This window comes from Sinocyclocheilus grahami, unplaced genomic scaffold, assembly GCF_001515645.1.
Source record: "Sinocyclocheilus grahami isolate Dianchi unplaced genomic scaffold, SAMN03320097.WGS_v1.1 scaffold154.1, whole genome shotgun sequence".
NCBI classification, from domain to species: Eukaryota; Metazoa; Chordata; class Actinopteri; order Cypriniformes; family Cyprinidae; genus Sinocyclocheilus; species Sinocyclocheilus grahami.
In genome coordinates, this window is record NW_015505333.1 from 938,577 (window position 1) to 952,427 (window position 13,851).

Below are 13,851 nucleotides of genomic sequence, written 5' to 3' on the forward strand. Positions count from 1 at the left end.
AAACAATATTACATGCCCTCACACTAGTGCTGCCATTATAGCATTCTAGAGCACTGTGGTAGACAGAGACATTAAACAACCACAAAAAGTGGTTGAAATTATAAAACAGACTATTTACCTGTCCTTACTGATGTGGGTGCACCTCTATCTGAAAATGGATAGATTTTAATTAAATGTTTTCTTTTTTCAAATGTTTTTAGGCCACTGATGAAGAACAGGTGGTGACTGGGATGAATGCTGGTCAAAGAGGAGAATGTAATTTCTCCTAAACTGATGCAACTGTGGTTTTAAAGGAGGAGGCTGCCCTGAATAATGTAAAAGATGTCACATGCCTTTGCTGTGCTGATGGGGTTTCTTCATGGCTACATCAATTATGCTAAAGAGATCGTGAAAATTGGCAGCGATGCCTGGATCTGTATTCATGGACTTTGAAACAAACTGTAAGTGTATAATTTGTAAAAACAAAATGTTAAATGCTTGTTCTGTGTTGTTGTTTAGTAGAAATCAAGTTTACACTGTCATTCATACACATTCTCACATTCTTTCACACATATGTTTCTGATAAATGTTATAATATCAGTGTTAATGTTGTGGTTTATTTACTGTCATGCCAGAATAGTTTGTAAAGAAATTAACTATTAACTAATTGTACAACTATTGGGTTATTTATTGGGTATATTTACTTGCCTTATTATTTACCCACTATTGGGTATAATAGTGTTTTTGTGTACAATTTTTATACAATATATAAAATTTACCAAAAACGTCAGATTAGATCATAAAAGTTATATTCAACAGATGTTCAATGGTTCATTTATAAACTCTGTAGCTGTTAATGTCATACTTTTCTGCATTTCTTCTTGCATGTTACTTTTGATTGTTTTATCTTGTTTAAAATAAATATTTACCTTTTGATAGTCCTTCTGTGCGTTAAAGTGATTTTAAAATGAACAAGATTTGTAGGTTTAATGTCTAGCTCAATTTGGGTTCATTTTAGCCTAGCAGTGTAGTAATTTTAAACCATAAAAAAGCAACCCAGCATGCTGGGTCAAACATATAACCCAACTTGTTGGGTTAAAACAACCCAAAAAGGGACAAACCCAGCGCTGGGTTACCAAAATAACCCAAATTGGGTTGTTTTTTAACCCAGCCGTTTTTAGAGTGTAGACAAGGTGCTTAGCCAAGCAGTTTGAGACGCCAGGCTTATTCTTATTCATGATGTGTCTGTTGTTCATATATGCTACACCCTCGAAAATCTAAACAAAGATCAACTTCACTATTCATGCAGAAAATAACATTTGCATTGCATTCCACTAAATCTGGGCAATCTATCATTTGCATGCAAAGTGCAAGCAGGCTGACACTTTACATGGAAACAAAAACAAGCTGAATCACTTTTAATTGCAATTTCATAGAATACATTTTTAAATGATGCAAGAGTGGAAAAAAAAATGTAAGCTAGAGAAGTAGTGCTAAATAAATATCAGATTATACTGTGTTTTTATGCATTAATGCTGTGTTTTTATGCAAAACTGTGACCAAATGCTCTGCAGGGTGTAAAATGTAATAGTTTATCGATCTGTCAGTAAAAAGCCCATATTGTCAGGCATATAGCCTTATGTGTAGCAGACTATGATGTTAATTCTTCATCATCAGTTATAGGAACCTAGTTGTGCTATTACGTTTGCTATTACTTTCCCTTACTTTTAGTTACCAAAAATAAATAAATAAATATAAACGGTCTATGTGCCCTGTTTTTATTGTAAAGTTTTATTATAAGTTGGTTATAAAACTGATTTTGCATTTAAAAGGATTTTTGGAAAAAACCTACCTGGCCACATGATTTACAACAGGGGCAAAGTTAGTAGGTCCGTATAGTTGAACGGTCTTTAGACTCTGATGGTATGCCTCTAATATCCCCTCAATACCATTACAGTAGGGATTTTCAATATTGCCATTCTGAAAGACAGGAATCAATGGTTCACGTGTGTCTTCATTTAAGCCAACCAAAGTTCAACAGGAAAACAATGCTGAGGACAGAAAACATGGATTGTATCAATCAATATGACAGCAGAGAATGCCAATTATAGATGTCTCCCATACAGTCTCGTCTCAGAATCACTGAACTGCTTCCAGAGCACCAAAGACTAGCTCAACAGCATCTCACGCTCTCAAGTTTATGACTGAGAATGTGAGAAAAACAGACATTGAGACTCTTGGCATCAACAAACTCTTTTGGACTAATCTCAGGGATTTTTAGGAAGTTCAGGACAACAGAAAGTTGAACATCAGCTCACTCACTAGGGGGAACTCATGAGACACGTGTCCATCGGGGGGCAGCTTGGCTCCAAATCCCAGTGCAGGGAACATCTTGTCACTGTCATAGTCCTGGATGATTTCCCCCACAGCCTTCAGTGTACGAATTTACATCCCCTTCAGAAGTCTGAGATCCACTAGTGAGCGACGCCTCGTGGTACCATCACAGAGAGGCTCAAAATCATTTTCCAGAACATTCTCATTCACCACTCCGGGCTGGTGGAACGATCGTCCCACCCCTATCCGGAATGCTGAATCCCTGACAATTTTCAAGCGACAGCTGAAAACTCATCTCTTTCGAAGCTACTTGACTTCATAATAATAAAAAAAAAAAGTATCTCTTTATTTATTCCTTCTCTTTCTAGCTTGTACTTATTTGAACAATGTCTAAGAACTTGGTATTACAACCACTTCTTGTGTCTGTTTGCCTCTTTAAGAGGAATCGCTTTATGTATCCCCCAATTGTAAGTCGCTTTGGACAAAAGCGTCTGCTAAATGACTAAATGTAAATGTAAGTAGAATCGCTAAGTTTTCTGGGCCCCCTGTTCAGTTTATTGCATTAGGCCCCCTCGGTAGAAATCTAGTCTCCTTTGCTATCACTAGCAAAACCCCTGGTCCTGTTTGCCGAGCTACAATCCAGTGTTGACAGTATCACTGATTATAATGATTTATATTTGGTTTTGATGCATGGCACTGCTTGTCCCTAGTGTTGACATGGTGTTTGAAGGCAGGGCCTATGTACTCCATAGGCATCAAGGCTGTTCATCAGGTTTTTGAACAGAGCCACTTTGTCTACCACAAACAAGTCAAGAAGTACATTTAAGAAACATAAATGAGCGCTCCAGGGCTGGTGTCAAGCTATTGATGTTGTTCTGGGCTTGGAACAGTCGGGATCCACACAGTTCTTGTGCTATGGTTGCATTGTTACTAAACTAACTCAGCTCTGTAATTCAGCTCTCTTGCACTGCAGGCAGCCACCTTCAATAAATCTCTCAGAAGAAAAAGCTCATGATGCCTTCTATTTCCATCCTCTCACTACCCTGTTCTGAACAAATATCGTTAATTTGCTGAATAATTCAAAGAGGTTTGAAAGCAGTTACTTGTGAAAGAACAGTAATTATTTGAATACTTTCAGCAAGTGCAGTGTCGAAAACGACGGGGAGTAGCATTCACTGCTGGCTGGTGTAGCTGGGCCATTTTAGACTGTTTTATCCAACCGGTTCATCTCTCAGCATGACTTAAACCCTTACACAGCTCTCCGTTCAGACCAGCAGCACAGGGGGCCACCCAACAACAACTAATAGGAGTGTATTGAGCAACACAAGCAGTAGAGAAAGGCCAATGATCTTTAAAGAGGTCACACACCATTCTCTCCACTTAATTACTTACCGTTAGAGGCGGTGAAATCAATGGCCACAGTAAAATTGATCTGGGTCCTGGGAAAAGAGGCAGAAAAATTAGAAAACAGAGTAAGCAAAAATGCTCTCTACAGTGATTTAGTAGCTTCTATAGAGACAGGTACATATGTCTGCGTGGATATGTGCTAACACACACACACGAGCATAAACACGAACATTGCTAAATTATGGCTAATGTGTTGAGTCAACCCCAGCTGCATGGTCTAATTGGGATAAACAGGAAGAGCCATTACTTTGTGCTCACATTACTAGTTCTACTACACTCACACAGCAGAGCAATAAAGCCTCCGCAGGTCCATCTGCATTCCTGCCTTTAGCGTATCCCTTCACACAGCGTTTCCTAATGCTCTGGTTTCCCATCGGCCACAAAACCACATTGTGCAGCATGTTAGCGATACCCGTTAAATGAATCCCACAGGCACCTTAAAGGATGACATGCTTTCTGGCAGAAGATGCAGTGAATAGAAAGAGTTTAAGCGATGCTAATTAGTCGAGGCTAATATGTTAGTCTTTAAAGGTTTATCATTTAATAAATACATGTCCAACTGACCATATAGAAGCTATTATTGTCAAATCTACCCTATTGTAAATTAACATACCACAACATTAGCATAAAACAGATACAAATAAAGCAAAGCAAATAAAATGGAGCACGTAAAAAAAAAAAACAAGAATTTAATTTTCAGGATAAAAACGTGTCACCGACAGCAAAAGACAGCATTCAAATCCTCTCCCCAAAAAGTCAAACACAGCAGCCCATCAGGGATACAGTGGGTTACAAGAAAAAAAATCGATAAAAACCATAATGAAAAGTAGAGAAAATTACATTAACCTTTAGAATCCCATGCTAATACATGACTCATGCCCCTATGTAGCCCAGAGAGTAATTATCCTCTTTATTAATTCAATAAAAGCCATTTTCTCTCGGGTCCCAGTGTATGCATCTCCACATCAAAAAACAATTCTCTCATTTTGGGAATGTAGGTGACCAAAGCTGTGGAAAATAAAACCTTCTAAACTACAGCTATTCCCGAGGAGCATGCTATCACGTTTATCTTGTATTATTACTGTTTAATTATACATTTTTGAGGAGGAAAATGAAACCGAGGAATACTCTTTTTGGTTTTCTCTTGTCTATTCATGAATGTGCCATTCCAAATTAGAGCAAATCCTGATCTACTTTCAGCAGTGCTGTTGTTCTGCCAGCCGTTTCAGCCTGTGGCACTAGGGCATTTCCATGGCCCAGAAACGTAATAGGCAGTAAAATAGGATCCCCTGCATTAGGGGTTACTATAGTACAACAGACATCTCCTAGGATGGGATAAACAGAAGGACAAGAGGAATCGATTTTCGCAGACACGCATGTCACTATGTGTCTCCCTCTCATTTGTCAGCTGCAGGGCTCTCTGCAGTGCTGTGGGAGGCAGGGAAGCCCTGCATAGTGACAGAAATCCCACCTGTATCTAATGGAATGGACAGCACAGCACAGATAATGCTGTCTTTATGTAGCATGATCCATTATGACCCAGTGACATCATTAATGGTTTCCAAAAGCAGTCACACAAATGTTACGCTACTTTTGTAGCATAGTCACCGTGGGCCCCCGACAGTCTGGGGTCCATATAATCATCACCACCTTCCTCCCCACTAATGATGGCCCTGTCTGATATATATGGAAATTATTAAAATGCCACCACATGCAGTCACATATATGCGGCAATGTGACATGTTGATCACTTCAAATTCACCACTTCTTCTTTTACTCTTTTTCTGCACAACAGACACTTACCCTGGCCAGCACAATCTCATCTGCCTTAATAGAAATGTCAAAACTGGTCCTGCGTGGGATGCACAGGCTGGCCAGAGGCTCGGAGCACATTATAACAGGTTATCTGCCACTCAGCCATGAGCACTTCCATGCAGGTAAAGGTCAGCGCTTAATCAGTACACACTCACAGTAATGAATGCGGAGCTCAGCATAGCAGATACGCTCTTCATTGGCAAGGGCCAAAAGATCTTTAACTGTTGCATGATTAATAGGTTACTGCTTTTTTTTTTGTTTGTTTGTTTTTTTACTTTTTGCTTGGCTACATGCCAAATAAATAAATAAATAAATCCCTACATACATTCATGCATACATACATAAATTGGTATTTGTGTCTGTTTCTGTTTTCTAGTAAAAAAAAAAACATCATGACATTCTAAACATGATAAATATACATGAGAAGCATAACTGCATGAGATTTTAAGGTTAGTTTACAAAAAAATGCGACTTAAATGTATTTTTCTTAACTCACTGGCAAATTGTTTTCTCTTGTTTTAAGCTTAAAACTTTAAATTAACACTTTTATTCAGTGAAGATACATTAATACAGGTTTGGAACAACTTAGTAACTTGAGTAAATGATGACAACATTTTAATTTCTATCCCTTTAACCTTTTAGAGACACACAAAAAATACACATTTCCAAACTTTTGCGATATGTACAACAACCAACACTATAAAATATTTCTAGATTCACATTAATCTGAATGTTCATGAAACGGAATACACTTTTAGTGCTAATCAATGGACATTTCTCGAAAAATCTCCTAAAATGTGCAAGAAGCAATGCAATAGAGTTGAACAGTACAACTGTTTTCAAATAATAAATGTTTCAATATAATTCAACTTTCTTTAGCAACAAATCAGCATATTATAATGATTTATGAAGGATCATGGTGACACTGAAGACCCTGAAAATTCAGTGAAAAATTATAAAATATTTTAAAATTAATAATATTTCACAATGTTTTAGTTTTTACTGTATTTTTGACCAATAGAAAAGAGTAGTGTATACTTTTTTAAATAATGTATATCATTTTCCATTGCCAAAACATAATTTTAAGAAAATTAAGTGTTTTTACTGGAAAACCTTTTTTTGTACTGTGCAGAATATGTTATCTGAGCCATAATTGATTTCTCTCAGTGGTCACAGTGCTGTCTGTTCATTTCATCAAATTTTGGCGAGGTCTTAGATTTGATTGGCTCTCTTCATGGCTGATCTAATACCAAACTGGAGCAGCTCGGGTCTGATGTTTTCCAGTTCTCTCCGTCTTCTACCCATCATCCCTATTGCTGTTCCCAACTCAGTCACTTAGGGAGTAATATTTGTCAATAATGAAGAGAGTTCTTCTTCTAAGTGGCGATTTCCTGTTTTCATTTAGACGAGGACTTAATTTATGGTCTGTCAGACCACTAAACAATCCCACATGCTGTGTGCGCTCTGAATCACAATGTTGCAGCTCCATGAATACACATGCGCACACAAATGCACCCACGCACGCTGCTGTTTTCTCCACATTTTATTGTGTTGTCTCTATGTGAGCATGAACCTGCAGGCCGTCTCCTGATGTTTACACAACCCAATGGCAGTAAACCCTCTAACCCTATCAGGGCTGCCCATGCTGGGGCAGTCAGTCGAAACTGACAGGGATTCACATAAATGTCACTTTGCATTAGGCTCAAAACTTCCATCCCACTCTCTTCTTCAGCTCATGGTCATATTTCACTATTTGTCTTTTTGTATTAAACCCCAGTAGAAAATCTATGGTTACCTTAATTCAAGCAACATGAAACAAAATATTTCTTGCCCATCAGCTGTGAATCCAGAATCCAGTCTCTTTACAAAAGAAGATGGCCACATTTACACATTTCGCATATATGTGTTTGAAAATCTGGCACGAGCTCTGCTTTAAAAATCACAATTTTTACTGTTCTTTGATGTGAATAAAAGGAAAACCAATGCCTAGACCATGTGCCAAATGCACACGTGAAATGAGAACATTATAAAGTGCAATGTGTACTAGTGTCAGTCAAAATGGATGATTTACACTGTAGAGATAGCATAGTGTTTGTGAATTCCATAATGCACAATTTAAAGGGATAGTTCCCCCCAAAAGGAAGACTGTCATCATTTACTCACCTTTGTGTAGTTCTAACCTTATATGTCTTTCTTTCTTCTGCAGAATGACAGGTATTCTGAAGAATGTTCATACAATGACTGTCAAAGGGGTTTAAAAAGCTTTGCCATACAGGTTTGAATTGACAATATAATGAGTTAATAATGACAGAATGCTCTTTTTTGGGTGAACCAACCAAGTTGACAAATCAATTTATGATTAAATGATTAAACATGTTTGTTAAGTAGGACATGTACCTAAAATAACATTTCAATCAGTCATCAGATCTTAGGGGTAGTGTACGGTTTAGGATTAGAATACAGCTGGGTTTGGGCCTTAAACTACATTATCAACTTATAAATTACCCAATATAGTCTCATTGGAAAAACTTGCGTTTGTCTACATTTTTGCTAAAAAACTCCAAAAACGTACGTATAAATACAATTCACTACCGTTTCCAGCTGAATGAACACTAGTGGCGGTAAAACACCAACAACTTTTATTCCTTTTCACCCAAAATATGATTACAAGGGCAGATGGTATACTACCATGTTATAACCTCAAAATACTTTTTTGCCATAGTCTATGGTTTACAAAGTAATAGTTTTGACATTTACATAACATTACCAGCTCCATATGTGTGGCTTTTCTGAGTAAAGTTGGTAGCTTACCTGGTACAGCAAGCACTGCACTTGGGGATGAGTCCCTCTAAAAATATGGGTCATGATAAAGAAGTTCAAAGACTTGTAGAAGCAAGCTAAAATGACATGGTTTAAATGTGTTTTTATGTCCTGTTTGCATTTGTTAACGCTATCGTTTAGGTTTAGGGTAGGGATTAGTATAGGTGGTATGTCATTATCAAATGTTATAGATCATTGACTAGCTGTATATAGTACTGAATAATATATATATATATATATATGTATATATATATATATATATACAGTATATATATAGACTCACTATGGAAGTCAATGGTTACCAGCAACTGTTTGGTCACCAACATTATTCATAATATATTCAACAGTGTTCAACAGAAGAAAGACATTCATACAGGTTTGGAACAACATGAGGGTGAGTAAATGATGACAACATTTTAATTTCTATCCCTTTAACCTATCAGTGGCACTCATCATATATTTCATTTCCAAACTGTTGCGATATGTTCAAAAACCATTCATCTGAATGTTCATGAAACTGAGCACACTTTTAATGCCAATCACTGGACATTTCTGAAAAAGCGTCCCGAAATGTGCAAGAAGCAATAGAATATTATTTTGCAGAAATGAGCCGAACATAAGCCTGAGTTAAAATTCCCTCAGATTTAAAAAGTACTAAATGGTTTAGGTTAGGGGCAAAGTGAGGATTAATTTGTTCTTGGACCAACAAAATATTGATGAGGGAGCATCCTACAAGACAAAATCTTGGTTACTGTACATATTAGCTGCACTAATCCACATCCAAAAATACAGTGTACTGTATACACTGAAATTCAAAATTTCTGTCTGGAGCTATTATACATGTACTGTATGTGATGGAACAGAAGCTATGCTGAAATTGGTCAATTGCTGAAATACTTTCTTCAAGGGTAAGGAAAAGTTGAAAAAGGGTGAGAATTCTGGCTGTGTGAAATGATAACATATCTAGTGCTTGGAAAAACCCACTGCATTATCCAATATATTCAGCACACAGTCTCCAAGGTCAAGAGGTGTATCTACAGTATAAATCTGACTTTGATGGAACACGTGACGTTCAGTTAAACAGCTTTGGAGAGCTTCAAGCAGATGGATGCAAAGAGATTAATCTGTCCTTTTTGTAAGATACCAGATAGTTTAAGAGAATAGCCAATCACTCCATACTCCACTGTAGTGATCACAGCCCTGATTGCCAGATCATCAAGCCCTTCAGATGTTGCCTTCAAAGATGACGTTTATCCCTACACCACAAAACAAGGGTAAGAGGGTCGCGTTGATCTTTGGATTTTGTTGAATTTTTTATGTTAAATTTTAAGCATTAAATGTCCGTGAATGTAAATGGGTGGTTGACATACAATGTCCATGATCTCTTTTTTAAATATACATCAAGACTGCTGTACTGTATATTGGAAAATGTATGTTTATGTAACAATAATGTTTTTTTTTACTGCATGCCGATTAAAAATAAAAATATTTACATTATACATTAAATACAATTATTAATTAATTATTATCAGTACTTGAATGTGGGGAAGTTTAATAAAGATCATCATTTTGAACAAAAAGCTAAGAAAAAATTTTTTTTTGTCAAAGACTAGATCTGGATCAGATTCAGATCCATGATTAAAACATAGATGGAGTAGATCGCTTCCATCAACACCCCCAAAGATTGCACTGAACACCACTTCCTGGGTCAACATTTCATTGATAACGTCAGGCAGTATTGATTTAAATGCTGTTGTAACGATTTAAATGTTTGACGATAGTGTTGTTTTACATATGCATTTGCTTATGTGATCACTTGTTTCTGCTTCTGCTTCATCTGTTTTGATCTGGAGATTCTGTACTCTTTCAGAAGATGCGTTATAGCGCCCCCTACCATTTGACTGTTAAAACACAGACAGCCGGAAAATTCCATAAATGGCGGCAAGAGAGTTAAGCTTTCTGAAAAGTGAAGCCAAAACATTTTGATCGCCATCTGGTGGCTAGCTGCATTATAGGACATAAACCCCGCCTTCTTCATGTAAGTGAATGGGACCTGAGCCAAATTGAAAAAAAATTATTACACTTCAAATACATTTTTCCCAAAAATGGTTTCCATCATTTTAGGTAGTTCTTATCACACTGATGTATGTTGTGAGTTTGCGATTGGGTCTGCGGGAGTTTGGGTGGGCAGTGACGGCGATACACCGGGGCTAGGGGGGCGCTATAGCACCGTCAGAATTTTGAATAGCCCCGATTTAGCCCCGGTTTACTCTGACGTCATCAATATAATTTATTCTCTTAGCACCCCAACACATATCGGTCTAGCCCCCTCTTAGCACCGGTAGAGAAAAAATTCTGGCGCCGTGCCTGTGGGTGGGACTTTGACACTGTGGCTCCACCTCATGATCACTACTGCGCAGACTCGGGCTCCAAATGAATCACTACTGTGCAGACTCAGGCTCCAACTGACGTCATTTTCACAAGATGACATTGGCCATACTGGGATGTTTTGGCTTCACTTTTCTATAGTGGAAGAAGTGGAGATGTGTCGTCCATCTTTTTCTTTTCTTTTTTTAGTCTGTGGTGCCAATTTAAGAATTTGTATTTGTCATTGTCATTGTCAGTGTTGTTGTTGTTAACTAAAACTAAAATTATAAAAAATAATTTTGTTTCATTGAAATAAAGCTGAAAAAAATATATAAATTAAAAACTAAATGAAATAAGGTCAAGCTGAAATACTAAAATGGCTAAAACTTAATGAAAAAAACTGAAAGAAATCAGTTTGTGTGCATTTACAAATAACCTATAGAAGTCATGTGACCCACCCTGCTACTGTCAGAGCATCAATGCACAGTACTATGTGTGATTCAAAGCACATCAACAGCACCTGTGCAAGAATGTTTGTCTCTCTACTCACCCTCCTTTGATGTAATCGAGGAAAGTCGACTCTGATTCCACCGAGAACGACAGCAGTGTCACCTGCATCAAAAACAGATCAAAAGAGACAACTGAATCTACAACAAAACAACAGACAAAAATATGATGCCACATGATTCAGTCATGTTAGAAATTGTCCTAATACAACTTGTTTCAGATGAGGCAGTAAATGATGCGGGCAAAGTGTCGGACCCTCTGGGAAGCGATATTCTCAGGCTGATCTTGTAATATAGAGCAATAAGGCGACTTTGGCACAGCCATCAATCAAAGCATGATGCTCAAATCAGATTATCTCTGAGGTGCTACAAATTCCTGCTTTCATATTCACTTCCATGATCTCTATCTACCCACACTCCCTTTCTTTTACACACACACGTATACAGATGTTCACAGTGGCGTGATATTTAGTTTAATATGCAAGTCTTGGTTGGGCTATTTTCTCCATTTAAAAGTCAGTTTCCACTATTTGTTGATTACAATGAGCCACGCGAACAAGCACTTAAACAGAATGCTTTATAAGGACCAGTCAAAGGAAAACAGTTTTCCTCTGTAGCTACGAAGCAAAGCTCTCTCTTGTTTTTAGCACTTGTTTTAATTAGCATGGGTGTAAAAGGGATACTCATTAATGCGGGAAAACATTTGAAAGCTACTGTGCATGTCATTCCCTTTCCCATCACATAATTGAACACATGAAACGGCTGTAATTAGAGGCTTTGTCTGTGTGCGCATACATACGTGTTTGAGCATATGCTCTGATACACATGCACACACACGCTCACAATGGTGAAATTTGTTTCATAAGTTAATCTCTGAGCCATCACTCACCGTTCCTGAATTTACATATTTCTTCTTCTTCATCTTCTTTTTTGGATTCACCACCTAAGAGCCATTGGAAAACAAATCAGAAATCAAAATAAGTTCAGACAGATGAGATTGGGCAGAAGTGAGATTTAGATTCATTAAACAGATAGCAAACAGCCTTTCCTCTCACAGGATGGTGCCTCAAAAACAAATCAATTATATTTCTTTGGAAAATGCCACCACCTGCGGCAGATGTGGGAAACGCTGAAAATGAAAGTCTTGCTCTGAGTTAAATGTGATTTCACATTGCATTCTCCACTTCTCAGTCCTAAAATGTTTCACAGTTATAAAGAAGAACATTTTAAGAAGAAAATATCAGTAGTATTTGTATATTTTGAATCCGACTGCAGCAACCTAAAAACTTGCACTAAGAAATTTAAGAACAGTTCACCCAACAAATTCATAAAAAAAAAATAAAAAGCTAATTTGAAAAAGTGTCAACGTTGTTTTTGGACCCCACTGAATAGACACTATATTGACTAAACAGATGAAGAGTTTGGTTCCAAAACGCAATAAACGCCTTTTTTTTTTTTATTGAGTTTCCGACAAAATCAGTATTGTATCTGGTCGATATTGAAAAGTAATTTTTTTATTTTACGCAAAATGCGATATCCGCAGAGTTATTCTATCATGTTTTCTCCCTTTTTTTCCAAACCGTGACAAACGTCAGTCTCCCTTTTCTGCAGAATGCGATATATCCGCTCAACCAATCACAGCGCACCATTCCACGCACTGTAAACAGTAACAACCAATCACAGAGCAACATTCCACGCACTCTAGACAGTAATGGCGACACTTTGAATACAACCCGGCATCCTAGTTTTCCTCATCTAATTTGTACTTTGTGATCAACAAACAAACTTATGGCTGCACGATAAATCATATGTGATTGTCATGCGCATCTCGTCGGTAAAGCCTGTTCTGTGATTAATAGTAAATCTCCATCACGTGCTTTCAGATGGAGTGGCATGTAATACACAGAGCCGTAGATCACTGCTATATCGCGTTCATAATCGCAGATGAGTCGCATTCGATTATGAACGCGATATTGCGTAGCTTGTCAGTGTAAGGGTTTTTATTAATGCATTAATGTTTTTGTTAATACAGCATATAGCACTAGTCAACTGAATGTAACTGTAATGTGGTGTTTTGTTTCATGTTCATGTTTTCCATGTCTTTTATTTTGTAATTGTTTCATGATCCCTGTTTGTGTCATGCTTCCCTTGCCCTCATGTATTCATGCCATTGGTTCCCCTGTTCATTGTGTCATGTTCTGATTGGTTGTCTTAGTCATGTGTCTTGTTTCCCATTGGTTTGTTCTTATGTTCTTGTCCTCTTGTTTGTTATAAGTAGCCATGATGTTGTCATTGTTCTTGGTCGTGTATTGATGTTGTAACCTGCTGACCTGCTGTCAATTCTTTTTCATGCCTCATCAAGTTAAGTCAAGTCAAGTCAAGTCTGTGTTTCGGATTATTGTTTGGATGTTTGGATCACTCTGTAAATAAACTGCACTTGGGTTCTCACTATGCTCGCCTTCAGTGGATGATTTGTTACAGAATACACGACCCCCACAATGAACCCAGCAGATCGCCTAGTTCGCCTCCGTCAAGGTAATCACTCCATTGAGGATTATGTTCAGGATTTTTGTGGACTTTATCACCAGGTAGACTTCAACAATACTTTCCTTAAAGACATTTT

At 37.5% G+C, this 13,851-nt stretch overlaps 1 pseudogene; it reads right to left on the minus strand.

Moving 5' to 3' along the window:
- Positions 1-13,851, minus strand: part of LOC107592558 (copine-5-like) — a 178,539-nt pseudogene that overhangs the window by 23,856 nt on the left and 140,832 nt on the right.